The sequence below is a fragment of the Microtus oregoni genome, unplaced genomic scaffold (genome assembly GCF_018167655.1).
Source record: "Microtus oregoni isolate MIOR12 unplaced genomic scaffold, Mior012 000009F_ref0000495, whole genome shotgun sequence".
Taxonomy (NCBI): Eukaryota; Metazoa; Chordata; class Mammalia; order Rodentia; family Cricetidae; genus Microtus; species Microtus oregoni.
In genome coordinates, this window is record NW_024543068.1 from 30,590,107 (window position 1) to 30,615,056 (window position 24,950).

Consider the following 24,950-nt stretch of genomic DNA (forward strand, 5'->3'; position numbering starts at 1 on the left):
TAATTGTAGAAATATTTATATTTTTAATTAGGTTTATTCTTAGGTATTTTAGTTTTGATGGCTACTGTGAGCAGCATTATTTCACTGATTTCTTTTTTGCTATGTTTATCATTAATATATAGAAATTCTACTGAGTTTATGCATTAATTTTGTGTCCTACAACTTTACTGAAGATGCTACAGTGTTTTGGGTGGAATCTTTGTCTTATTTTATGTATAATATCACATTATCTGCAAAAACTGATACTTTTTTACTTCCTATTTTCCTACTTGTATCCTTTTTATTCCTTTCTGTTATTTTATTGCTCTAGCTAAGACTTGAAGCATTATACTGAACAGAAAAGAAAACACTGACTACTTTTGTCTTTTCTATTAATTTCATAGGAATGATTTAAACTTTTCTCCATTTATGATTATATTCATTAGAAGTTAGTCACACATAATTTAAGGTATGCATCTTCCACCCCTAGCTACTCCACAGGGATGTTGCATTTTGTCAAAGGTCTTTTCTGCTTCAATTGAGATAATCATGTAATTTCCATCCTTGAATCAACTTATTTAGTGAATCACATTTATTGATTTATGTATATTAGACCATCACTCTATTCCTAGAATAGAGCCAACTTGATTGTGATGTACAATTTAAAAGTGAACTTCAGTTAAGTTTGTAAACATTTATAGCAATTTTTAATCTATATTAATCAGGAAGACCAGTCTATAACTTTCTTTTTTGTAGTGTCATATGATTTTAACATAGTAATACTGACTTAGGAGTTTAGAGTCATTGATTACTATTTTGTGGAATAATTTAAATAGTATGGGTGGAAGTTCTTCTTTAAGGATCTGGTAGAATTCTACAGTGAATCCACCCGGTCTTAGAATTGTTTTGGTTGGGAGAATTAAATTACTGCTTCAAGCTAGTCATTGGTTATAGGTCTGTTTATTTCATCTGGATTCAGTTTGGGTGGGTCAAATACAATTTTAACCTGCTTATATCTTTTAGAGTTTCCACTTGAATGGAGTATAGGTTTCTGTGAAACATCACCATGATGTATTTGTATTTCATTGGTAACTGTTGTTAACTTTTCATCTCTAGTTTTATTAATTTCTGTCTTCTTTCTTTTTTCACTAATTTGGATAAGGATTTGTCATTTTTGTTTATCTTTTCAAAAATTAACTCTTCCTTTTATTGAGTCTATATATTATTTTATTGTATTTACATTGATTTTTGCCCTGATCTTAATTATTTTTCCATCTAATATTTTTGTATTTGATTTGTTCTTATTTTTCCAAGGCCTTAAGGTGCATCATTAGCTATTTACTGAAATACTTGGTATTAAAATTTTTTGACAGAGACATTTAGCACTATAAACATTCTTCTTAGAACTGCTTTCAGTGTGTTCCAAAGATTTTGTTGTTGTTACTGTCTTCATTCAATTTTTTTTATTTCCTTTTTGATTTCTTCAGTGACTAAATTACCATTCAAAAGCATGTTGTTTAGTCTCCTTGACATTTTACACTTTGAGTAATTTCTATGCTGTTGATACCTAGCTTTATTCCATTGTAGTCACAAAATATACAGGATTTTATTTAGATTTTTTTTGTTTTAGATAAGGTTTTTGCATGTATGTCCTAAAATGTGGTTTTTATAAAATGTTCCCTGTGTTCCTACAAAGAATGTATATCCTTTAGTCTTGGGGTGGAATTTTTTGTAGACTTCTGTTAGGTCTATTTGATTTACGATATCATTTAATTCCACTCTTTCTTTGTTTAATTTTTATCATAGGAGGGGGTAATTGAAGTCCCCACAAATACCATCCTGGGGTAAATTTGTGGCTTTATATCTACTGTTCTTTTTTATGAAATTGGGTACACTTGTGTTTGGTAAATGTATATATATTTAGAATTTTTATAACCCCATCATGGATTAATCCTTTGAAGAGTATGAAGTGGGCTACAAACTACAATCCCAGAGAACTTAGATAACAATGACACTAAGAGAGACTTACACAGATCTAATCTACATAAAAAGTAGAAAAAGACAAGATCTCCTGAGTAAATTGGGAGCACGGGGACTTTGGGGGAGGACTGAAGAGGGAAGGGAGAGGCGGAAAAGAAAGCAGAGAAAAATGTAGAGCTCAATAAAAATCAATAAAAAAAGAAATGCAGGTTAGTAGTTAGACATCTACAACAATCAAGCTTGTAGTCATGTTAGGTACATTTTTAAACAAAGATATAATTTATATAGATAGTGGGTCTTCAAACACTTGAGAGACCTGAAGAACATGGCATTTAAATTTTTTTAATAACATAAAGCATGACAGTGAGAGAGATGTCTGCTCCTGACAGCACTAATCTACTTCAGAGAAGATGATGGGCATCAAAAAACCACCATATGGAGTTCACTTTGCTTGTGGCAAAGTTAGCCACTGGGCAAGAAACTGCCCCTGCCTAGAGTGCTGACAGTGTACTGTCCAAATTAGACAAGCAGGACAAAAAGGAAGTTGACTGCCAAACTTTGCCAAGACAAGGTAGGTCAATCTTTAAAAATTTCTTCTCCACAGAAAAGTCTGTTGAATATTTTAGGCCTACTGGGCAAAGATGGATGCTGCAATGTTGCAGAGGAACCTTGGGCAGCTATTTGTCTCTGTTATTTCTATAAGTTTGGAAGTTGCTTGCTCTGCACTTCCTGTTTACTCAGGTAATATTTTATCTTCCTCAGATTTCTGATGAGGTTGAAGACTATATAGTTATAGTTTTGCCATTTTCTTTGTTACCAAATTCAAAACAAAAACTCACAAAGCTTGCAAAGGTTTAGTCATTAGCATGGAGTCTGAATTATTGAATAATACATATTTCTGACTAAAATTAGTTGATATAAAGTGGTTCTCAAGTTTAGAATCATAATCTGTTCAAACCTGAGAGTATATAACATCCTGAAAAATCCATAGTGTGGATCTTCAGTCTGCCCTCCCTAAATCTGAAATGAAAACTGATAATGCAAACCACTCATATCAATGTATTCCCGCTCAAACCACACGAAGAATATATAAATAGCATTGTCAATCATTGGATTATGCTGTACCAAAAACTCAAAATAGTACATGTTTAATTGATGGCTCATAGTAACATATGGGCTAAAGAAATTACCTACCATATGCTGTTGACTTGTCCTTTACTCTCAGATGATCCCATCTCCATTAGGGTTGTAAAGGCCTTTTCATTGAAGACACTGCTGTTTCTCACTTTATTTGTGGACAGGATCTGGTTTTAGTTAGTTTTTAATTTATACTTTATTTTTACGCAAATGTACTAAAGTTTTGGTACCAAGGTAATGAAATTTAATCTTTTAATGAGAATCACATAAGCCTAGAAACATTAAGCCTCCAAAGGCCTTCTCTGTACTGTAGGCTGACAACTTATTATATCTAGAATATATTAAATTAAAATACTAAACACCAAAAACATCATCTAATCAATATCACTAAATGGGAAAATGAACAGACAGTTCTCCAAAGAAGTACAAATGGCCAATGTGTGTGATTCCATTTCACCCCAGTCAGACAGCAGCAACCAAGAAAACAAATGACAGAAAAATGCTGGTGAGAATATAAGAGAAAGAACCACATATATACGTATACTGGTGCAGCCAGTATATCAGCATGCTGCAGTTATGTGTTTAAGAATAACTGTTCTATATAACAACAATTAATGAATAAATAAGTCATGAATTTGAAAGAGCAAGGAGGGAATGAGAGGGTTCAGAGGGAGGAAAGGGAAGGGGGGAAAATGAAATGATACAATAGTCTCAAAAATAAAATAAAATTTTTGAAAGAAAAATAAGTCAGACTCAAAAAGAGAGTATCACAGCCAGGTAGTGACGGCACACCCCTTTAATCCCAGCATTTGGAAGGCAGGGGCAGGCAGAGCTCTGTGATCGCTGTTCAAGGTCAGCCTGGTCTACAGAGCAAGTTACAGGACAGTCAGGACTATACAGAGAAACCTGATCTTAAAAAAAGAAGGAAGAAAGGAAGGAAGGAAGGAAGGAAGGAAGGAAGGAAATCACAAGTTTTATCTCTTGTATAGAGAATATATATTTTTCTCATGTGTGGAATATAGAATACATATATATATATAAACTGTATATACATTTTTGTACATATACACATATGTGCATATATGATTCTATATATGTGTGTGTATTTTTTTCAGGATTATTTCCAGAAAGGAAAATGAAGATTGAGAGAAATGGGGAACAAGAAAGAATAGCATTGGATAAATATTAGCAAAGTACAATGACATTTATGTATTATCTTCATTTATTATGTTAATTTATAATTTAAAAAATAAAATAAGAATTAGAAAGGAGGACCAGGAGCTGTCCCTGGTGCTTTGCTGACTCTTGGAACTTGTTCCTCATGCAGATTGCCTTGCCCAGCCTGGATACAGGGGGAGGTGCTGGTCTTAAGGGAATATTATTTGCCATGCTTTGCTGATGCCCATAGGAGGCCGGTCCCTTTCTGAGTGAATACAGAGGAGGGGTAAATTGAGGGAGGAGGAAGGATTGAAGAGGGAGAGGGAAAAGAGGAGATTGTGGCCAGGATGTGAAATAAATAAGGTAAATAAATAAATAAAATAACAAAAAATTAAATGTCAAAAGAGAAGGAAGGAAAAGAATGACAACTACTTAGGACATTTTCCCAAATTAACTGAAGGAAGAAGTAGTGTTTCATGTAGAAGTAGCATTAAAGCAGTAAGAAGGGATCCTAAGCCAGAACTACTTAGCCGTCATTCAGTTCTGTGTAAGATGAGTCTGTATTACTCAATGTATTACAATGGCCTCTGATGACTTACAGAGCATTTATTCCAGAACTCAAAGAACTTTGTTGATATGTCTTTTAAACTCAAATTTACCAGATATAAATTGACCTATGTGATTAAGTTGTATATTTAGACACAAAGGTATTGAGTTTCTAGGGTAATTTTTAAATTATTTCAATGTAATTATTATGTTAAATGTGATTTCATAAAAATTACAAAAAATTTACCAGCGATTAAATTGATCTTTAGCCAAAAGAAGACAAAATTTTAAAAAAAAAAAATGCAAACATGAAGACTGTCAGCCCAGCAGGGTAGGATATGCCTGTATTCCCAGTCATCATTCAGTAGGCTCAGGAAGGATTGCAAATTCAAGGTCAGCCTAAGCTGCATAGCAAGTTCTAGGCAAGCAGAGCCTACAAAAGATGCTGTCTCCGAAGCAAACAACTTAGGGTTCAAGGATAGAGCATTTGCATGTATGAGCAACTAGATTCAATCCCAAAAAGTAAAAAAGCTCTTGAATATGAATTATTTCTTATCCAATGATTCTATTTCTAAAGGTCTTAAGTTTTAAAAATGGGAGAACTGGTTCAGCAGGCAAGAGCACTGTTGCTCTCACAGAGAATCTAGATTTGGTTCCTGGCACCTACTTGGTGGCTCAGAACCATCTGTAACTCCTCTTCCAAGGGATCTAACATTTTCTGTGGGCACCAGGTATGCATGAGGTGCACAAGAAGACATGCAGACAAAACATCCATACATCAAAAATAAAAAAAAATTAGTCTTTAATAAATAAAATTCTATAACATTTTCTAAAATATACAACTTTCAAAATTCCAGGACAGGCTCCAAAACCACAGAGAAACCCTGTCTCGAAAAACCAAAAAAAAAAAAAAAAAAAGAAAGACTATGACACCATACCCTCAGGACATAGAGCTAACTTTCCATGACCCATGTTCTGTCTATGAATCATTAGACCACCTTGGCACTTTGATATTGTTAGACATCAAAACATAAACAACATCTCCAACCTGTGGTTCAAAGACTTAGGAAGCTCAGAAGAGTGGCACTTTCTGTCACACAGGAAAGAGCTACAGAAAAAGCAAACACTATGCAGGGTGATATCGTTCCAAAATGTTGACTGCTCCCTTGTAACGCACGCTAAGCCATGCTGAATGTGTTCAGTTTTACGTATTCCAGGCTTTTATGTATTTCAGTCACATAAGCCATATTTTATTTTTTAAGAAAAGTACAAAAATGCAATCAAGGTACTTTCAACAAAGCAATGCTGTGAACCCACTGAAAGCTTTATTCTGCCCACTAAGGCATTATTCTTAAGATGAAAGTTCATTATTATCTCTTCTAAGATGATACCTTGTCTGTGCTATGGTCCTCTTGTTCAATAACTTCCATTTAAAATTTTCTCTGCTTCCAAATCAAAGAAAATATTGAGGTACATGATGTATCTCTGAAGATCTAAGACTCCAAATGCTTTGGGGTTTTAGAAGTGCAACTACAGAGAAGCCACAAAGGACTATAAAGCAGGATGAAATATTAACTGTGGCCCTTGTACAGATTAGAGCCAAAGGAATGTGTTTGGCTCGTAAAACTCTATGATTTATTACTGTCCAACTAACCCCCAATGAAAGTATTGCAATGTCTCTGGTAGGGACTTTGGAAATGTCTCCGGGTATCAAATACAAAAGAGGAGAGATTGACTTAGCATATAGACTGAGTCTATCACTGTCAATAACACTATAAAAGCATAATACAAAATATTTCCCAAGTCCCTTCTGGCTAGTAAGAAAGACCAAGACCTAAGCTCCGAAGCTCACAAGGTCCTGATTTACAGCCACCATTTTCAACACACTGGGCTCGCTTGCTCATAATAAAGTTGAAATCATAATACTCCTTTTATATTTAGGAGCAGTTTATTTTCAGACCCTGGTTCAGGAATCAAAATAGCTACAGAAACATGCTGTTGGCTCTATTACCATGTGGTAGGAATACAGACTCAGAGGGAATGGCAAAGACAAATCGCTGATTCACCCAAGTCTGCTACCAATAGAATAGAACCCTTTTATATTGGCTATGTCTGGACTCATGACAAGTCTAACTCCTGAGGAAGATTACAGCAGAACCTGCCGAGGAATATATAGTTTAATGTTATTGGTAGGGCTTAACCTTTGCTTCCTATTTCTTCATGGGTGCTGCAGGTTGCTTTGTTTGATGGCATTATACTAACAATTAACATTTCAGATCCAGTGGGGAAAAGCACTATTCAAAAGAATAGGAGAATGCTGGCTAGTTTTATGTCAACTTGACACAAGCTAGAGTCATTGGAGAAGAGAGAGCCTCAACAGAGAATCCCCTTCCATAAAGTCAAGATCAGGTGGTAAGAAAGCCTATAGGGTATTTTCTTAATTAGCAATTGATTTGAGAGGGCCCAGCCCATTGTGGGTGGGTTTTATTAGAAAGCAGGCTTGTGGAGCAAGTCAGTAAGCAGCGCTCCTTTATAGCCTCTGCATCTGCTTCTGCCTCCATGCCCCAATCAGTTTGAATTCTTGTCCTGACTTTCTGTAAGCCACATAAACCCTTTCCTCTGAAAGCTATCCATCATGGTGTCGCAACACAGCACATGACCTATGGTAGGTCTCAGAAACACGGGAAAAGGTAGAGTATGGAAAGATTGCATCTTTAAATTTTAAATTATAATTTAAAACGAGTCCACGGATTTGGTGATGATTCTGTTAGGCAGATCAAGATTTCAAAGCGTTCTAGAAATTAACAAATGTTCACAATGGGTCAGCACTGAAGAAAATTTATTGCATGTCACATCACTGCATGTCAAACGCAATGTGGGGAGAACTATATGAAATAAAATTTAAAACATACTGCTCTGAAATTAAGAACAAAAGTCTTCTCCTACTATGTAGCCATATAAGCAGCTTTACTAATAGATGTGAGACTTTCCCCAAAAATCATAATTTTGTCACTTTATAGGACATACTGGCTACATATTAATGTCTTAAATTGTTGATAAGAGAGGTGATTTATTTCCAAATCAACACCTTCACTTCTATCCCTTAGACTAGAAAACAATTGCCAGAACTATAAGAATGAAAACAAACATTAATTTGCAAAATGTTGTTTATTGCATTCACAGCTGGAAGGCTAATAAGCCCTGGAAAGATATTTTCCATTCTAGTCAAACTCAAATGGTAATGTCTACATCTTCATTTAACAGAAAATAAGTCTAAAACAAAATATCAATCTCTAAATCCCTGTTATTCATCATCAAGGGCAAATTAGGCAAGTGCCTGCTGCTTCTGCCATTTCAATAATTCATAGACTCTCCCACAAAGTTGTACCAGTTATGTCTCTAGAAATACAGTGTCTTTACTACTGAATGCATTGGGGGGAGCTTTAAATAACTGACTTTGATGTTCACAAATGAAGTTCTAGATGATCTGATGGGTTGCTCATCATTTAATTACCAGGCTCACTCTTGGCCAAAACAGAGAAAAGTGGTTGGAGGTGACCTTGTCTTTGTCCTTCACTCACTTTTGGGTTCTCTGTCCCTCCAGCTATTTGGTGCTTTGACGTGTCTAGGTATCTGGTAACCACTCAGAGTTAACTCCTGCTTCTTCCATCTTATTACAAAAGAAACTGGTTCCTACTACAATGTGTAGAGCATTCGCCATAGCTACCCTTTCAGGAATATTTTCCTTTGAATAGTAATAGGAGGGCTGTTAAGACTTAAGTAATCAGTCTCACTAACCAGGGTAATAACTCAAAATATAGGATTTCAATCAGTTCACACAGAGTGGAAAACTTTGCTGGAAGACAGTTTAAGCAACCTCTCATGCCAGATCGATCCTGTTCAGGGTTTAAAAATAAGCAGAGTTAAGCACTCCCTCTCTTTACCACTCTATAAATAGTTGTTTCTTTCCTGACCAGTTATAGTGTTTCCTTTACCCACTCAACATTTCTGTGCTTATCCAATGTGTACTCTGCTCCACATATGACTTGGGCTCTAAGGTCCAAGAAATGATGACGATCACTGTGCCTACTCTCTTGGCACTCCCATTCTGGTGAGTGAGAGTGTTGGGATCTAGATGATCTCCAGTTCCTTAAGCACAAACCCTGACCCAGGTGTGGCCTGTGACTGTGGAAAACCACAAGCATGGGATAGGGTCCAATGTCTTTGGGGACAAAACAAGGTCAAAAGAAAGAACTCAGAGAAGGGGATTCGAAGGTAGAGTTTGCTCAAGTTCTGCTTGCATTGTGATATCTAATAGTTAATTAAGTGGTATCTAAAGAGCAATGCAAAAAGCACAATGATGGAGGAAGGTCATTGGTTAAATAAAAAGAAACTGCTTGGCCCTCATTGGTTAGAAGATAGGTGGGAGAGTAAACAGAACAGAATGCTGGGAGGAAGAGGAAGTGAGCTCAGACTCCACAGCTCTCCTCTCGGGAGCAAACACCTCAGGGAGACATCATGCTCCCAGCTCCCAGGCAGACACATGCAATGAAGCTCCGACCCAGGATGGACATAGGCTAGAATCTTCCCGGTAAGCGCACCTAGGGGCGCTACACAGATGATTAGAAATGGGCTAAATTAATATGTGAGAATTAGCCTAGAAGAGGCTAGATAGAAATGGGCCAAGCAGTCATTAAATGAATACAGTTTGTGTGTTGTTATTTCGGGAATAAGCTAGCCAGGCAGCCGGGGTGCTGGGGACACAGCCCCGTCGCCCTTATTACTACAGCACAAGTTGTTCATTCCTGAAGTGAGCCCAGGTCCTGTGTCTCTGTCTACAATCACCCTTCTTTCCAGATCCTATGGTGCACACAGATGTGCTGGGCATGCATGATGGTACAGAAGCAAATAAACATGGTAATTTCATGTAATTTTGTAAAAGTCTGTGGGGCAATAAAGGACTAAGACAGGTTGCACATAAAAGAGTATCAATGAGAAAGGCAATGAAGGAAGTTCTCTCTGAAAGACATCCATTTCAGCCTGGTGGTGGCGGCACACACCTTTAATCCCAGCAATTGGGAAGCAGAAGCAAGGGGAATCTCTGTGAGTTTGGGGCCAGCTTGGTCTACAAGAGCTAGTTCCAGGACAGGTTGCAAAGCTCTCAGCTATTTCTCCAGCCTACATGTATGCCACCAGGATAACAATGGGCCAAGTGTCTGGAATGGTAAGCAGGCCACCAATTAAATGGTTTTCTTTATAAGAATTTCCTTGGATTCTTCACAGCAATAAAACAGTGACTAAGACAACTCTCTAATTCTCAACATTAATTTTCAATGTAAAGGTTACTTCTACAAGCAGCCTCTTGCTGATCAGCAAACTACATTTCATCCTCTTAAATTCAACTACTCCTACATTGTAGGGTCATAGGATCCTTATGTATTATCAATAACCACTGAGGACTCCAGACAGCAGCAGTGTATGTAAACTGTAACTATCAGGAAGTATATCAGAATTTTACTAGATATTTTGAAATTACGTGTTTACTGACTCTTTTTCTAATAAAATGACTCTTTGTACAGGTCCAAGTAACTCAATTTTCCAAAATGAATAAAATTGGAGTACTATTATATGTTTCACACTTTGGAAAATCTCTTAATATCTGACTTACTGAAAACAGCTGGGCACTCATACTTGCTCTTATATTCAACTATTCCCTGAGCTAAATTATATGAATAGAGCTCAGCATTACATAGCTACACAGTTGCCAAAGCTTTTTCACAGATCTGTAGATACTACACTAACACTCCACAAATGGAAATTTCCTAAAGGCTAATCATAACATGTAAGCCAACATCTTATTAATAAACTTCTCTGCCACAATGATCTATTTCTCAATCTTGCACTGTGAATTTGACAATGTAACATCATGCATTGTGATTAAACACTAATTCACTGAGTTAAATAGAGCAGATGTTGAAACATTTTATTCTGTGATATTCCTGCTTTTGTTTGGGGGAAACATTCTAAAAATGTTTCTCAGATGTTGAAATATTAGATTATGCCAAACATTACATGCATTATGTTTTTCTATACAAAAGTACTTATAACAAAGCTTAATTTACTAATTAGGCATAATAAAAGATTAATAATGGTAATGTGTAATAATAATATATTGTAATATAATAAAACTTATTTAAATTTTATTACTTACATGGACATAGTGGAACAGCCAGTAATCGCAACAACACTGGATGGTAGAGGCTATAGAATAATGAGTTTGAAGACACAATGGGCTACACAATGAAACTCTATATCAATAAAGAACCTGTGGGAACTGGAGAGATGGCTCCATGGTTAAGAACACATACTGCTGTTGAAGAGGACCAGACTTTAACTCCCAGCACACATGTTAGGCAGCTCAGAATCACTGCAACTCCATCCCCAAAGGGATCCGACACCTCTAGTCTCTAGCCTCTGCAGGCATCTATATTCATGTATGCATGTGTACACATGTGCTAGCACACACACTAAGTTAAAAATAAAAATAAACTGAGCAAACATATGTGGGACAAGGCCCGAGTGAGCAACATACACATGACCAGACCCGAGTGAGCAATCTCTGCCAGAAATCTCCCCCAGAGCAGGTTCAAGCCAGCAACCTTCACTGGGGAAGACCCGAGCTAACCATCTCCATGGGTCTGGGCCTCTGCTGGAGCAGACCCCAGCCAGAGACCTCTACCAGGGCAGGCCTGAGCCAGGGACCTCTTTCAGAGCAGGCCCAAGACAACGACAACATCCTTGGGAGCAGGCTCAAACCAACCACCTTTGCAGGACCAAGTCTGAGCCAGCAACCTCTGAGGTAGCAGGCCCAAATGACCTCTGGTATTGCAGAGCAATCTCCAGGAGCACCAAGCGACTTCCAGGAATGCCAAGCGACCTCCAGAGTGACTGGAACTGTGGTCCCATCTTCACCGCAAGAAGCAACAATCTGAGCCTTGAATCCACTGGAACTGGGAAAATTGATCACCAGAGACATGGGTCCAACTATACCAATCAGAGGAAAAGATAGGTCGACAAGGTAAGAACAGACTCAATACCATAAAGAGCAACGTGACATGAGCAAAAACTGGTGCTCTTAAACAGCAAGACTTGAACACCCCAATACAGAAAATGACCTAAAAAATAACTTTAGGAGAATGTTTGAAGCCCTTAAAGAGGAAATGAAAAATTCTCTCAAAGAAATGGAGGAAAAGACAAACAAAAACTTGGAAGAAATCAACAAACCCCTTAAAGAAAATCAAGAAAAAGCAATCAAACAGATGAAAGAAGTGATTCAAGACTTGATAACCAAAATAAAGACAATATAGAAAACACAAACTGAGGGAATTCTGGAATTGGAAAATGATCAGGAACCACAAATGCAAGCATAAACAGCAGAATACAAGAGATGGTAGAGAGAATCTCAAGTGTCGAAGATACAATAAAGGAAATAAATTCATCTGTCAAAGAAAACATTAAATCTAACAAAAACTTAACACAAAATATCCAGAAAATATGAGACACCATGAAAAAAACCAAACCTAAGAATAATAGGGATAGAAGGAGAAGAACAACTCAAAAGCACAAAAATGTATTCAACAAAATCATAGAAGAAAACTTTCTCCCGTTGAAGGGCATCTAGGTTGTTTCCAGGTTCTGGCTATTACAAACAATGCTGCCATGAACTTAGTTGAGCATATACTTTTGTTGTATGATAGGGCCTCTCTTGGGTATATTCCCAAGAGTGGTATTGCTGGATCCAGGGGTAGGTTGATCCCGAATTTCCTGAGAAACCGAAACACTGCTTTCCAGAGTGGTTGCACAAGTTTGCATTCCCACCAGCAATCAGGACCACGAGGGGTGCACCCACACACTAAGACAATGGGGATGTTCTATTGGGATCTCACCAAGGCCAGCTGGCCTAGGTCTGAAAAAGCATGGGATAAATCCGGACTAGCTGAACATAGCGGACAATGAGGAATACTGAGAATTCAAGAACAATTGCAGTGGGTTTTTGATCCTACTGCACGTACTGGCTTTGTGGGAGCCTAGGCAGTTTGAATGCTCACCTTACGAGACCTGGATAGAGGTGGGCAGTCCTTGGGCTTCCCACAGGTCAGGGAACCCTGATTGCTCTTCGAGCAGATGAGGGGGGGGGGGACTTGATCAGGGGAGGGGGAGGGAAATGGGAAGCGGTTGTGGGGACGAGGCAGAAATCCTTAATAAATAAATAAATTTAAAAAATAAAAAAAAAGAAGAAAACTTTCTCAACCTAAAGAAAATTATGCATTTAAAAATACAAGAAGCTTACAGAACACCAAATAGATTGGACCAAAAAAAAGTCCTCTTGCCACATAATAATCAAAACACTAAACATACAGACTAAAGAAGGAATATTAAGAGATGAAAAGGAAAAAGGCCAAGTAACATATAAAGGCAGACCTAATAGAATTACACCTGACTTTTCATTGAAGACAATGAAAGCCAGAAGGTCATGGTCAAGCATTATGCAGACATTAAGAGACCACGTATGCCAGCACACACTACTATAACCAGCAAAACTTTAAATCATAGATGGACAAAACAAGATATTCTATGATACAACCAGATTTAACCAATACCAAGCCACAAATCCAGCCCTAAAATACTAGAAGGAAACTACAACTCAAGAAAGTTAGCTACATCCACAAAAACATAGACAATTAATGATCTCACGGCAATAAATCCCAAAGAAGGGAAAAACACACATTAACAACAATGAAAACTAAAATAACAGAAAATAACTAGAAATCACTGATCATTAATATCCCTTAATATAAATGGACTCAACTCCCCTATAAAAAGACACAGGCTATCAGATTTGATACAAAAAACAGAATCTATCCTTCTGCTGCATGCAAGAAACATAACTCAACCTCAAAGAAAGACATCACCTCTGAGTAAAGCACTGGGAAAAAGTTTCCAATCAAATGGACTTAAGAAACAAGCTGGTGTAGCTATCCCAATACCTAACAAAATAGACTTCCAACTAAAATCAATCAGGAGAGACAAAGAAGGGCATTTCGTATTTCTTACAGGAGAAGTCCATCAAGAGAAAATATCAATACCGAACATCTATGCCCCAAATAATACAAGGGTACCCTCATATGGAAAAGAAACACTACTAAAGCTTAAAGCACACATTATACACCGTACACTAATAGTGGGAGACTTCACACCCTACTTTCACCACTTGGCAGGTCTGCTGAACAGAAACTTAACAAAGAATAAGGGGACTAGCAGATATTAAGACTCAAATGGACTTAACAAACATCTATAGAACATTCTATACAAACATAAAAGTATATACTTTCTTCTCAGCACCTCATGAAACCTTCTCAAAAATTGACCACATACTAAGTAACATAGCAAACCTCAACTGATACAAAAAAAGTGGAATCACTCTATCTTTTTGGATCATCATGGCTTAAAATTAGCACTCGATGGTAACAATAATTTCAAAAAGCCTGCAAATACACAGAAATTAAACAATGCTCACCTGAATCACCAATGGGTCAAGAAAAAAATAAAGGAAAAAATTAAAGACTTCCTAAAATTCAACAAAAATGATCACACAACATACCCAAACTTATAGGACACAATGAAAGCAGTTAAAGTACTGAAAACAGCCTGGTATTGGCATAAAAACAAACAGGAGGACCAATGGAACTGAATCAAAGACCGGATATTAATCCACACACCTATAAACACCTGATTTTTTACAAAAAAATAAAAAATATAAAATGGAAAAAAACATATTCAACAAATGGTGCTGGAATAACTGGATATCAAAATGTAGAAGAATGAAAATAGATTCATATCTATTGCCATGCACAAAACTCAAGTCCAAATGGATCAAAGACCTCAACATAAAACCACCCACACTGAACTTCATGGAATAGAAGTGGGAAGTACACTTGAAAGCGTAGGCACATGAGGCCACTTCCAAAATTTAACCCCAGTAGCACAGACACTGAGAACAACAATAAATAAATGGGACCTCCTGAAAATGAGAAGCTTCTGTAAGGCAAAGGACAAGGTCAAAAAGACAAAATGACAGCCTACAGAATGGGAAAAGATCTTCACCAACCCCACATCAGAGAGAGGGCTGATCTTTAATATATACAAAAAACTCAAGAAAATGGTCATCAAAAAAACAAATAATTAAATTTAAAAAATGGAGTAGAGTCCTAAACAGAGAACTCTAAACAAAGGAATCTAAAATGGCCAAAAGTAACTTAAGAAAATGTTCAACATCCTTAGCCATCAGAGAAATACAAATCAAAACAGCTCTGAGATTCTATCTTACACCTGTAAGAATAGTCAAGATTAAAAACACTGATGACAGCTTATGCTGGAGAAGATGTGGCAAAAAGGGAACACTCCTGCATTGTTGGTGGGAGTGCAAGCTGGTACAGCCCCTTTGGAAATCAGTATGGCAATCTCTCAGAAAATTAAGAAACAACCTACCTTAAAACCCAGGAATACCACTTTTGGGTAAAGACCCAACGAATGCTCAATTATACCACAAGCACATGTGCTCAACTATGTTCATTGCAGTTTTTGGTTTTGTTTTTTTTGTCATAGCCAGAACTGGAAACAACTTAAATGCCTCTCAACCAAAGAATGGATAAAGAATATGTGGTACATTTACACAACAGAGACTACACAGAGAAAAAAATAATGATACTTTGAAATTTGCAGGCAAATGAATGGATCTAGAAAACATTATATTGAGTGAGGTAACCCAGATCCAGAAAGACAAATATCATATGTACTCACTCGTAAGTGGCTTTTAGACATAAAGTAAAGAAAACCCAGTCTACAATTTACAATCCCAGAGAACCTAGACAACAAAGAGGACCCTAAGAGAGACATACATGGATCTAATATACATGGGAAATAGAAAAAGACAAGAGCTCCTGAGTAAATTAGGAGCATGGGGACCTTGGGAGGAGAGGAGGGAGGAGAAGGAAGGAGTTGAATGTCTAGAAATGATTCTTGCTGTAAATTTTCCACTTTTCAAAAATCCAACATTTTCAGAAACTTTGACCAGCATTATTTAAAAAGAAAGGAAACATTAGATACCATACAGATTGCTATGCAACCTAATTTTTCAATAATAGTAGACCATAATGTCATAGCAAATATTCCTGATTCTAGTGGCCTTTATTCTTAAATTTGTTTCAAGATAAGAAAATAAAGAAATTTTCTACCCTCTACAATCAACTGAAGATTTTTATTTTATTTTATAATCAACAACTTTAATAACTCTTGGGATAACATACACAGTCGTGGGTTTCATCGTGGCACCTTTGTACATATGTGACATAGGACTTGGTTCTCCATTTCCTTCTCCCATTGCCTTCCTCTGGGTCCCTTTCTCCTCCACTGGTGTCCTTCTTCTATTTTGTCCTGGCTCCTCCTCTCTGTTACATATATTATGTTAACCTCTCTGCCTTCTGTCAGCTTTATGATCAGTTCCTGCCCTCATAATCCTGTTTCTAGTCTTGTGACCTACATTTAGATAAGTATACACATACAGACAAATGTAAATAATTTTAAATTTAGGTTTGCATATACAATATTTAGAAAATACTTAAACATCAGAGGCTTTGACAGAGAACCCCGTGTGAATCTGCTATTGTGCTTCAAGCTACAGTAATAATGCTATACTTCTGTGCTTACTGAGTTCCACATTTACTTGACAAACATTAATTTAATACTCCATTAGACGTTGTAGCAATTTTGAACACATATCCTCATGATCTGAGCATAATGCTATGTTCTTGAGGAACCCTGCACAACGCAGATTGATAGCCTGTCCTATGAGAGAATTTGCATGCTATGTAGATTCCAAGATCTCTTAGGGCACTATTCACCAAAGGGATCTAAAGGAAAGTGATGCTGGCTGAGCCACGTTTTTAAGGACTGACTGGAAGAATCCTAAGATACTAAGTCAGAAAAAAAAAGAAAAGAAAAGAAATGAAATGAAACCCAGTCAGCATACTCAAGTGTGGAAGAAAGATACATTGATTTTTCTATTTCCACTTTGCTGCACAAGCCCTTAGTTCGTGAACTCTATGAACACAGTCGCACCCTTTCCCAAACTTGTGTGAACTGCAGAAGCGCTGTGGGCTTGGGGTGGTAATTAGTAAGGCTTAGTTCAGCCCACACAAGAATGTTACTATAATATCCAGTATTTTTAAGGGTGTTTCCCATTCAATCTCTATCTCTGTCATTTTCACACACAACTATGAGAGAGAAATCTTTATGATCAAGGGGATTTCCATTTTCTTTTCTAGAGGTGCGGGGCTCCCTCGTGGTACCGGCAGTGAAAGGATCGCCAGCTCCCTCTTTTATTGGGCCCGCTATGCTACTGTACCTTTCTGTGTCGCATCCTGAGAAATGTCTTGTAGGCTGGTAGGATGTTAGACGCCTTTGTTCTCTTCCTCGTGTGATAAACGTTTGTTCTATTCCCATATACCCTCTTAGCACAAAGAACCTGAAACATACAATTCAAAGCCTTTGACAACATGTGTCTATTTCTTTTTCTGCCACTTCACTCTTCTGAAGCTATGAGCTCAAAATTGACTGTGTAGAGGCAAGAAACCTGAAGGAAACTGAAAAATAGAAGTTTCAGAGGGGGCCCTTTTAAGTATATCAGCCATGATACACAAAGTATTTTTGCGAGAATGCCGATGCCATGGGCTGGCTGATCAGGTATCCAGATTCTTCCCAGAGGCAAACAAAAAGGTCAACAGACAGGGAAAAGAAAGTAGGTATTAAGAAAAGACAACAACAGGCACTTATCGAAGCAGAAAGCAAAGAACAGACAGTGCCCTATCAGGAAGCCGAGAGGCTCCTGTGAGCTTTATAGATGACCGAGTGAACCCTGAGTTACTCCATTATCCGGCCCCCAGAACCTTTCCCCTTTGATCCCCTTCCCCACATTTGGTTCCTCTACCCAGCCTGAAAATACCCCCTAAAACAGCGTTGTTCAACTGAAGCGGGAAAACAAATCATGGCCTTGGCTTAATAGGCAGACCTAGTTGATGGTTGGCCTTGTTTGTTAAGGACCGTCCAGATGCTGTGTGGGAAATTTATCTCCCTCCCAGATGGGATTGTTTTTCTCTTTTATGTAGGACCTTAATCTTCCTTTCCTTCTATCCTTTTGGTGACTGACTACCCCCTTCCTAACTTCTCACAGTATTTGGCCAATTCTTACTCAGCTGAAGATTCCATACATAACAACACCTACCAGGCAGACAATATGAACCCACTGCTCCAACAGTACCAAGTCTGCTGTGGAGGAAACCAACAACTTTCTCATCTGTTTTGATGCCTGCTCCATGGTAAAGAATTCACATCTGTTACTGGAAATCCAATTAAAAAAGAAAAAAAAATCTGGGAAATTCATAAGCCCTAGTGGGGAAACTAAGCTGTTATTTTGCTAAATGAACATGATATGCCTGTCAATCGCCTTCTAAATAACTGTTTGTACCCATAGATTAGCGATGCTGCCAGCTTTGGTTAAAGAAGCTTCTTTTTAAAACAGGCAGTACCCCCTTGCTAAACAACAGGTTACACCTGCCAGAAAATTGGATAGCCTGCCTGAAGACCTTCTACCTTCTCTCTGCTCCCCAGGCTCCTGCCTAGCGCTGCAACCACCACTTGCAGCCTCCCTCACCCCTTCCCACATCTCCTGTGGATCCCAGAGAACATCCTCTACTAACCTCCCTCTTCCCACTTGTTGCTTTGTCCCAGACCACAGCTCCAGCAGGCAGCCACTGCTAACCAAGGGCAGCTCCTCTCAGGGTAACAAGAAGGCTGAATGCAGAACCACACCTTTCCTACTGCTCTTGATATCCAGTTTCCCCAGTCTCATCCCCAGCTCTGTAGCAAGACACTTACTGTGATCTCCCTTTCCTCTCGGACCCCATGCCTAACAGATCACAAATACCTCCTCCTCCAACCTTCCTTCCCCATCTCATCCCAGTATCCCAGCCTCCAACACCAGCAGGCATTCCCTGAGAACACACCAGCTAAACAGGCCAGGAAAACATGTGACACAGAGCCATAACACTCTCCAAAAATCCAAATCCAAAGAGACAGAAACCAAGGGACAGAACAGCCACCCAACCAACATAAATCCAGAAGTCAACACCTAGATTTTTAATCATCCCAAACCCAGATCCCAAGACATCAGCATTTAAACACAATCAACAACAACCAGGGCAATGTCTCCACTAGAGCCCAATTATCCTACCACAGTAGACCCTGAATATCCCAATGGAGCTAAAACACAAGAAAAGGCCTTAAACAACTATATGACAATAATAGAGGTCCTTACGGAAAATCAATCCCTTAAAGAAATCCAGGAAAACACAAACAAATGAATAAATCCCATAAAAAATAACCAGGAAAATGCAAACAACTGAAGGAAATGAATAAATCCCTTAAATAAAGTCAAGAAACAGATTGAAGAGACAGGAAGATAAGTGGACAGATGTCCTACAGACTCTAAGAGACCAAAGGTGCCAGCCCAGACTACTATACCCAGCAAAACTTTCAATCACCATTGATGGAGGAAATAAGATATTCCATCATACAAGTAAATTTAAACAATATATATCTACAAATCCAGCCCTATAGAATGTGCTAGAAGGAAAACTCCAACCTAAAGAGGTTAATTAAATACAGAAAATAATAATCTCACACTACCAAAATCAAAAGAAGAGAAACACACACACACACCAACAGCAACAATAACAACAACAAAATAACAGGAATCAATGATCATTGATATCTCCCAATATTAATTATCTCAATTCGTCAATAAAAAGATACAGACTGTTCGGATGCACACCTTCCTAGACCTGGATGGAGGCGGGAGGGTTTTGGACTTCCCACAGGGCAGTGTACCCTGACTTCTCTTAGGACTGGAGAGGGAGTGGGGAGGGTAAGTGGGGGGAGTAGGAGGGAAATGGGAGGAGGGGAGAAGGTGGAAATTTTAAATAAATAAATAAATAAATAAATAAATAAATAAATAAATAAATAAACAAAAAAGATACATACTAACAGAATGGATGCAAAAATAGGATCCATTCTTCTGCTACTTCCAAAGAACATGCCTCAATAGCAAAGATAGGCATTACCTCTGGGTGGAAGGTTGAGAAAATATATTCTGAGCAAATGGACATTTATACGATGGAGTATTACTCAGCTGTTTTAAAAAGTGACATCATGAAACTTACCAGCAAATTGATAAAACTGGAAAAACTTATCCTGAGTGAAGTAACCCAGGCACATAAATATATATATGGTATATATTCACTTCTAAGGGGATATTAACTGTTAAGTAAATTATAACTAAGCTACAATCCATACATCCAAATAGGTCAGGCTAAGAATGTAAGAGCCAGAGGAAGGAGAAAGGAGCTGTGTCCCACTTGACATGATATGGTTGCTGCACTCTTGAATTTACAGCGACTGTGACTACCCGCATGAGATCTCTACTAGACTGAGCAGTCAGAAACCCTCATAGTAGGAGGACGAATCATGAAGCCCTACCTGAGAATTTATAAGCAGGTAACACTTTCTGAAGGAAGGGAAAACGTTCTTTGGGACACTCATTGTCACACACGGTCACAGCCGGGAGGAGAGGGCTAGTTAGAAAAAGGAAGGAGATTAGCAGGAGTGGGAGAGACGCCTGAGAGGGCAACATGTATGTGTGAATATGATCAAAATACATATGTACACATAGGAAAATGTCATAATGAAACCCACTATCATGTATAATTAATTATAATTAACAGATTATCATTAATATTATTAAATTAGTAAATAATTAATAAACCCTTTTAAAAAGTAAAAAAATCTGGAGATGTAGTTCAGTAGAAGAGAGATCAAGTTCTTCTCCCACACTAAATAATATTACAGAAATGCTTATTTTACTTACGAACAGATATTACATAAAATTTACAGAGTAGAAGATGGCCTTCCAATAATAAAGTATGCCAGTAATATTTATTGTGCTCCAGATATTTTATATGTCAACTTAATTGGTTAATGGAAATGCCTAAATATCTGATAAAACACTATTTCTGGTTTTATCTGTGCAGTGTTCCTGGAAGAGATTAAAATTTGAATCGGTGGTCAGAGTAGAGCAGATGGCCTCAGACAGTGTAAGTGGCCATTATCCTGTCCACTGGGGGTTTGAATAGAAAAGTGGACAAAAGTTGGATTTTCTCCTTGATTGCCTTTGCTTGGACATCACTTTTCTCCTGCCTTCTTGGATCCTGGCCCTCAAGTCTTTGTACTATGCAGACTAGAAATTACATTATGATCTGTCTTGTCCTTAGTCCCTCAAATCCACCACTGGTTTGCCTGGATTTGACGCCTGCATGAAAGAATTAATATGCATAGAATATTATAGAAGATAAATGAATGATAGTTACACAAATATATAGGTGACAGATTGATGATAAATGATAGGTAAATAGATGAAAGATGAATGGTAGATAGATATAAACAGATTAATAGATGACAGAATAGTTAGATTGAAGATACTAGATAGATAGATAGATACACAGACAGATCAATAGATAGGTAGATAGATAAACAGATGGGTTGAAATAGAATGTTCTACTTTGGTTCCACTTCTCTGGAGAATTCTAATGTACCTACTATGTCAACAATGGAAAGAAAAGCAATTTAAAAATTAGGCTACAACCATCCTGTTTGTAGAGGGGAGAGGTTTGTGCAAAGAGCAACACCTATATGTAAAAATTGTACATAAATCAATATGGTTTTTCTATGACTATCAAGTTGCCAGCTAAATCAAGTAGACCTACTATCAAAACAACATTTCAACTCAGTCATTGAATGGAATGAGAGCTGCCAACAACAAGGGAGAGTGTGGAAGGATGAGAGGTTCCTCAGAGGGCACTAAGTTAGAGTTAGGGCCAAGAAACTCTGGTGTATCATGCCCCGTAGGGCAACTATAGATAATAGTAAATTTCTATACATTTCAAAAAGCTGAAAGAAAGAATTTTGATAGTGTTTAACACAGAGTAATGATGAGTACATGAGGAAACAGTCTTCCCTGACTTAAACATTTTATAGTATATACATATATAGAAACCTAATCTACTACCCCATTAATATGTTATTAATCAATTATAAATGCTGATGTTTATCAATTATAAATATTTCTAGTTTATATCTTTGAGATTAAAATGTAGAAATATAACCATTTTTCTTTTAAAAGCAACAGCTTCAACTATGTATCAGGAATGTTTCCCTGAGGGATTAGCCTGGGTTCTCCATTTGTAGCCCCTGAGTAAATTCCTCAGCAAAAACTCATTGCCTGAGTCAAAAGCAGCTTAAGATGTGCTGTTAGTGCCACCTACTGGTCACATTGAAACAACGTGACATTCGGGACTGTCAGTCTTCAGATTTTCAGTAATCACTTCACATTCCAACCTCAAAAACGAGACCTGCTGAACGTTGGGGAATGATGGATTTTGTTGACATGGAAGTAGCAGCAAGCTTGGTTTTCATCTGTTTAGCCTTCAAAGTCTACCCCTCTATTAAGTCTCTTTCAAGACAGGGTTTCTTGTGCAGCCCTGGCTATCCTGGAACTTGCTCTGTAGACCGGGCGAGCCTCAAACTCCCAAGTCCTGAGATTAAAGGTGTGCACCACCACTGCCAAGCTTAACATTACAGGTTCTAAAATGAAGGATCACATTAGGCATTAAACCAGAAGTGGAGGCAAAATGTGTTGGTAACACCCACATTAGTGCAGCGGATACCACTGGTCACAGAACTTCAGCTGCTGGTGTAACACGTGTCACCCCACCAGCGAGGACACTGAAACCAAATGAGTTTCTCTAAATCTGGTTAGACACATCTAACCAGCCACACCACACATTGGAACCCAGAAGCCAAACTGTGAATCTGCAGCCCTGCCTCCTGTTCACAATGCTTAACTTCCCTCCAGAACACTGTCGGCATCAGAGAGTGACTGGTTCAGTGGGGTTAGACCACAGTTCAAAGGAAACGGCTGTGATTTTTGCCCAGGCCATGAACTCAAGTTTGTAGAATGCGATGCCACTTAATCTCGGCAGTACCATTTAATCTGCAATCAACAAAGCATGGCTCTTAAGGAGAAGTGTTCATCGTTGAACAGTGTTGCGCTGTTTTTCAGCCCTCGGGTCATCGGACCATGCGCTGCTGAATACTGCTTGCTATTACACCGTTCATCTCTTGGAGTGTTCTGCTCTGCAGAACGTGGACACATGCATTCTCTTTTCTGTCCTCTTCCCAGCACATCCTTGATTGCTGTGCTCAATCATTTCGCTGTGGTTCTCCTATTATCATGGATGTGATTTCCCCAGTAAGTTATGCTTTCCGTTTAGGGGACAAAAAGTGCCAAACAATTTCCAGACTATTGACTGGCATCTTTCAGATGGCATATCAATATTCTCTCCTAAAGTAAAGAAAAGTACCCTCCCCCCCCAAAAAAAAGAATAAAACTTGGTTAAATCGCTAGCATTTACACACACGGAACTTAGGCACCATTTCAGAAATACCTTAGTACTTAAAAGTGAAATTCCTTATTCTAAAAGAAAATACTATTCTTACACAGTTTAAACCAACTTTTCAAAAATATGAATATACTTCTAGTGTACAAACACAAAATTAGTTTCATGGTTATGTCTTTAGGATCCATGCACTATCTTTTAGTGCATGACTTATTTTTGTATGAGTTCTAATCACTCTTTCCTAAGATAATACTCAAATGTCATCCCTGCCACACTTACGACTCTTCAAAGCTCTCCTGTTATTTTTCTGCATCTAGCTGCAAAAGAAAAACTATGAGTCCAATATTCCAATCACTTAAATCCTCTGGAAAGTTAATGCTTTTCTATGCTCCATGTAACCGTGAGTGCGCGGACATTCACAGGGAGGTGAAGGGCAAAAATTAAAAGTCACAGCCCTGACAGCCGTAAAGCTAATGAGGACAAGCATTCATGCTGATGTCAGCTGGTCAGTGTGGTAGTTCCCTATAATAAAGCGCCAAAAGTCATTATTAAATCTTAAATGATATTGCCAGAGCCTTAACAGCCTCACCTCAAGCCGTTTTTATTTCTTGCCTAAATACTGTTTGCTATAATTACCTCTGCTGCAGAGAAAAATTGCTGATTAACCAAATGAGAATGAAGCCTGTCTTCACTGGTCTGGTAAATAGGGCTTTCGGGCTATGAGCCACTTACCTCTCAAATGCTTTCTGGACATGAATTCTCTCTAGCAAGATGTCACCTCCATCAACCCACACTCAGAAAAGGGGACGATGACAGGCTGAGAGAGGAATCCATTGTTAACTCTTCTGTAACTGAGGTCACAGTGAAAGTGGGACACTGAAAAAAAAAACTAACCCCATTTCTATAGACTCTTTTCTTTTAACTCTACAATTGTGCTGGATAATTGTGGTCTGTACTCATCAGTTCCACATCTACAGGCTCAAAAATTGTGGGTCAAAAATATTTTAATTACATTAATACTGAAGAGACCTTTTTCCTTCTCGTTAATCCCTGAATGATACAACATAACAACTATGTGTAACATCTCCGTTGTGCTTCATAGCATAGGCATTCTAGTGATGTGTTACAGTATATAGCAGGGTGGGACATCAAAATCCTTAGCTGCCCCAGGTTGTTACCTCAGAGAGAGATGGCTCAGCAGTTTAGAGCACTGGAATCCTGAGAGGAAGAAGACAGGCGTTCTCACCCCAGTCAAGAAGTTATTTAATTGATACCTACTGGCAAGAAGAAAATCAGTTTCCTCTTCTGTAACTTCAGGGCATCCAATCTTCAGCCTACAGGCCCATCGTATCTGGCAGTCTTTTCCATAAAACAGAAAATTTGAAAGGCAGTTCTGCCTGTATTGGCAGTTTGTCAGTCACTTTCTTCTGTGTCCTACAGAATGTCTGGCAGACTCTTTCATGAAGCAGGAACCCTGAAGGACTGTCTCACCTTTAGGAAAGTTCAGCAGTCATTTTCCTGTGG

At 38.1% G+C, this 24,950-nt stretch overlaps 1 long non-coding RNA gene across 1 annotated transcript in view; it reads right to left on the bottom strand.

Moving 5' to 3' along the window:
• LOC121452118 overlaps nt 1–24,214 on the bottom strand; it is a 287,483-nt gene extending 263,269 nt beyond the window's left edge. The window contains exon 1 of the long non-coding RNA XR_005974814.1: nt 24,159–24,214. This is a non-coding gene — a long non-coding RNA (uncharacterized LOC121452118). The remainder of the gene's footprint in view (nt 1–24,158) is intronic.
• Nucleotides 24,215–24,950: the final 736 nt, after the last annotated feature.